This window comes from Lactuca serriola, chromosome 8, assembly GCF_051521515.1.
Source record: "Lactuca serriola cultivar US96UC23 chromosome 8, Lser_US96UC23_V15, whole genome shotgun sequence".
Lineage (NCBI taxonomy): Eukaryota > Viridiplantae > Streptophyta > Magnoliopsida > Asterales > Asteraceae > Lactuca > Lactuca serriola.
Window position 1 is genome coordinate 248,168,299 of NC_136415.1, and position 5,133 is coordinate 248,173,431.

The 5,133-nt window shown below is 33.8% G+C and overlaps 1 long non-coding RNA gene across 1 annotated transcript; it reads right to left on the minus strand.

The window, feature by feature from the left end:
• Positions 1-617: 617 nt before the first annotated feature.
• On the minus strand, positions 618-3,240 carry LOC145066258 (uncharacterized). Its single transcript, XR_013688708.1, has 2 exons — positions 2,835-3,240; positions 618-1,698 (listed from the first exon to the last, which is right to left on the minus strand). It is a non-coding gene; the product is annotated as an uncharacterized LOC145066258 (long non-coding RNA).
• Positions 3,241-5,133: the final 1,893 nt, after the last annotated feature.

Consider the following 5,133-nt stretch of genomic DNA (forward strand, 5'->3'; position numbering starts at 1 on the left):
TACCTTTGATCAAGCTATAAATGGTAAAAAAAAACATGTTTATAATTGTTTTTATGATGTGCATTTGCACTAACCACTAAGTTAATGTTCTTTTTTTGGTAATTTAATATGTTTATAAAGACAAGTTAGATGATGACATTTCTACCGACTTATTTAACACAAAGAGCTTTGACGGGAAATGGGCACAACATTATAGATGATGTTGCACACTTATTAAAGAATATTCATCATGATCACTTTGCAATGGAATTTATAAAACTTAAGTCCGAAATTAAGAGTCAGCGTGACATGCAATGATGAAAATAATGGATAACTTCCTTTTTTAGGTGAAGATGCTAAAAAGAGAAATATATTCTCATTTTAGCATCTTCACCTAAAAAAAAGTTATCCATTATTTTCATCATTGCATGTCACACTGACTCCTTATCTTCGGACTTAAGTTTTATAAATTTCATTACAAAGTGATCCTCATGAATATTCTTTAATAAGGGTGCAACAACATCTATAATGTTGTGCCTATTTCCCGACAAAGCTCTTTGTGTTAAATAAATCGGTAGAAATGCCATCATCTAACTTGTTTTTATAAGCATATTAAATTACAAAAAAAAAAAAAAACATTAACTTAGTGGCTAGTGCAAATACACATCATAAAAACAATTATAAGCATGTTTTTTTTTACAATTTATAGCTTGATCAAAAGTAAAAGGCCGACAAACGATGCATGCTTTGATATCAAACGTGATATCATGACCCACACACAACATTGTTTGGACAGCAAGTTAAAAAATTCATCTCTAAGAATGTTGATACATATGTTGGTCACACATGGAAGGCCTTCAAAAAACATTTATATTAAATCTTCAAAATGACAAACAAACTCAGGTGCCAGCCTGCAAGAATAGATTGTGGGTTAAAAACAATATTTGCTTCTTGTGGATCATCCAACTGTGAAAAACTAAGTCGCATATCATGCGGCCAAACTACAAACAGAATACAAATATAAGAAACGTTCCCATTGAACCAATTAACGTTCACCAAGATATCAATGAGATGGATTTTACAAATGACATCGCGCCTTTATCATTTCATCATTCATGGACAATCTTCGAAACTCCCAAAAAGTGTTTTCGCATAACAACAGGGTCATTTTGTCATTATATCTTGCAAGCTTTCACTCATAACAAAATGGTTGTTTTCCTTTCATGTTAGGCCTCTTCATATTCTTTCTAATATGTGTAAGCCTCTTGGAACTCAAATACTTTATCCTCAAACAATTTCTAAACAACAAATACACATGTTATACATTTGATATATTAAAATCAATTTTTTGTCACAACAAGAGGACATCTTGAGGAGTTTGGGGATAAGTGAGAAGGTCTCCTAAAGGAAAACAATATAACTTTTGTCGTCATGGATTGCAACATTTGTGGCTTGCTTCATTGTTCTATCAAAACTATGTAATGTTAGGGCATTTACTTTATCTATCCTATTGTACAAAAGGTGGAGGTGGAAAAACAAGTGTTTATGGGTGGAGGAGAGATCGGTGCATAGTTTTAGTTTAGAGAGAATTAAATTGAAGTTGGTGCCCAGAAACCCGATTAGCGTGTGTGTGTGAGGGCAAGGGAGAGAGCGAAGATAACTGAGGAGAGCTATCAAAAGAGGCAAGAAACGAATAGTATAATATTTAGACGCCGACACCTGCCAAATAAATTGAGGTTAGTGCAGATACAAACAAATTATCATTTATAAGGTTTTTCAACATCGTTAGTTCAATCAAATCGCATTCGCATTTTCATGAGTTTTGATTTGTGGTGAGAAATGGTATATCAAACCATGTGTATAAATATTAATAATTAGTATTTTACGTAACCAATTAATTTCAAATGTTTATTTTTAAAGTAGAAGTGCATGAACCCTCATTTTTCTCTTTGAACATAAGGTGAACTTTGAAGAAAGAAAAAATCTAGTCCAAACTACCAAACTAGTTTTGTTGAGTCTAGCCAAATCTATTTATTGAACTAGTCTAGTTTTTCATATTTTCAAACCAAACTTTCAGTTAGTCAAAGCTAAACCAAACAAATTGTATCCACATTAAAGAACAAGGTTCATACACCAATCAAAGATAAAAGAAACATTTGATGCTTTCACAACCAATAGTGTCTCTCTAATAGATACAAACTTTGAAGAATAGAAGTACCGGTGCTAGAAATATTTTCATGCTAGCAAGCAAATGATTTGATGATATTGCTTCAACTTCCAATTACAAGTAATCAATAATATGTAAGTCATTATATTAATTATAAATTAATTATAACAAATAAGACTAACACGAATGTGAAATTAATCAACTCATAGTACCAGTCTTAAATTAGTCATAAATAGCATCATGAATAAATCTCAAAAAAACAATCTAGGAAACACAGATTATCCTATACACATTTCAAATATCAATGTCAATAATTTGGTATCTACATACATAATGGAAGGGAATTTTGCCTTGATTTAATCAAAATTACACCATTTCAAATTTAATAAAAAATGCACAGAATAGTCGTTAAGAAATTAATCCCCTGTCCCTTTATGTTACTTTTTGAAATAGCAAATATGAACATACAAACTTGAGAAATATGTTTTGAAATTACAGAAAAGGTGTTTCAAATACGCATTTACCGAATTACTTGAGAAAAAGTTCGATCGGAGGAAAAAAAAATCGCTTAGCAGAGAGATCTATAGAGTAACAAAAAATTAAGAGAAACATAAAGATTGATTCGTGAATCATGAGTGGTGAGTGTCGGGTGAACTGAGATACCGAAAAGTGCGACTCCAATGTTTACCTTGCAAAGTAGTCGCACGCAGGTAGGTTGCAAACTTCGATCGATGAATCATGAATACACGTTATCATCGGCTATCTATCAAAAGAATCGTCTGGACAAGGCCTGAATCGAACTCTTGTGCTTCAAAACTTCACTAATCAAGTTTCAAATCACTAATTTGAAGGTTTTTGGAAGGAAATCAGTCGAAGGGTTTTGGAAGGAATGGAATGGGATAATGCATAAAAGCCCTCGACAAGTTACAATTCGATCTGGGTGCCATAGCGGTGTTAAATTTGGATTTTCAGCTGAAGCCAAAGTGGCTTGACGAGGGTTAATGTAGAAGATTTAGGGTTGAAGTTTGCTCGCGGTGGAATATTTTTGCCCTACAAATTTTTCTCATTTGTTTTAAGAGATTTCTAAATGTTTTTTTTTTCTTTTTTGAATTGTGTGGAAACCGCTGTTTAGGTTACTTATATTGAATCAATCAATTATAATAAATAAATATTTATTTTGTCATATATTAATTTCTTATGAGTTTTGATACTTGTCATTTTATAATATTTTTAAAATAAATAATATCTACATGTCAATTCTTAGATTTTTAAATTTTAAAATTAAAAAGTCACATCATATTTATATATTTATATATCTAAAGTATTAAATGTCTTAAATATGATATTAAATTGCAATTAATATATTTCTTTATTTGTTATTTCAAAATTTTATTTTAAAAAATATTTATGGTTTACAATTTAATATTTAATTTCTTTTTTAATCAACCCGTGTAATATACGGGTTTTACACCTAATATATGAAATAATCATGCATTATATTTCTTTTAATGAAAGTTTTACATAGGCGTGACAGGTAAATAAGTAACAAGTTGTGTCACAACCCTTTTTTAAATGGCAAAACTAACTATTTCAAAAACAACATCCATCGATCTTAGGGTCATAAAATTACTATGTATAACTCGTTGGACTCTAGTGAGGAGATCCATAGCATCTAGCGCAAGGAAACTGAAAGTATTAAATGCAAAAGGTATAAACGTGTGTTGATTTTCCATGTATGTTTTCTCATGTTTTGCTACTTTGCATGATGCAACTTTTAGAGCAGCTTGTCCCACAATGAAAACTTCGCTCCTCAAGCCCACAAGAGGGGAAACCCCTGTTAGATTCACACATGCATGCTTCCCTCCATCCCATCTAAAAACTAAAACATCAGTTGATCTAAGTGTTGATCTTCCTTCCAAAGGGTCAGTCGGAAAGTTCATGGGTGCCTCTTTCTTGGCAGAAACCTCGTCGTGCCTAATTATGTCGAAAAGAACATTCCTAACCAAATTGTGTCGGTACTTGAAACTCGGGAGCTTTCTACAATGAACGACATGCTCCCCAAAGGAGTCCAAGCATGCCTTGCGACAAATAGGGCATGTCTCATCAACCGAAAATAAAGGGATCATGAGGCGATACTTAAGGATAGCACGATACTCCACTGGTGACATATGCTGGCCAAGACTGTCAATAGGAATAGCCATAAGAAAATCCTAAGCATGTAGTGCCCTTAGGCACTCAAAAACTGCTTTCTGCCTAATCGTCATGTCAAATTGAACTTCCATATCTTGGACAATTTTACTAAAAAGGGCACTTACCAATGATTGTTCGGCTTTTTGGAGGGGTTGTGTGCTTATTAGTGAAACCGCTTAAGTCAAAGCCCGGAATCGTATTGCGAAGACAGTCAAAACCTCAAACATAATTAGAATCTATACCACATATGCTGCTCTCTCGTAAGATGTGGTATTGTAACACCCGCGATTAAGCTCGTGAGGCCACAAAAGCATAGGAAAAAGCCTTTACCGCTAAGTACAACCCCAAACCACCACACCTAATTGGTAATGAAGCAAGTCGCCATTAAATGTCCCAAAAGAAAGGACCCCTATAAACCATAATGTCTTCAGTCGACCTATGTAACCCTTTATCAAAACACAAAGGAGCATCCTACATGTGAATTGGTTGGCATATCCTTAGGATAAAGCAAAGTTTGGCGATGCCCATGCAAGATCGAAGCAAAAGGAGCTCACTTTAGGGGTCATGTAACTGTGGAAGAAGGCACATCAAATCAACAACCTTGGCAACCCTCTTCACGACTAACCCGCTAATAAAACTCACATCTCTACTATCAGCTCCCCCAAGAAGCTTCACCCCCAATAACATTTGCACAATGTCAGTAGGTAATAAACCTGCACGAAGCTTCCTATTATCACATGAAGGCCAAAATAGCTCAGTTTTCTTGATATTCGGTTCAAGACCCACTCATGGGCATG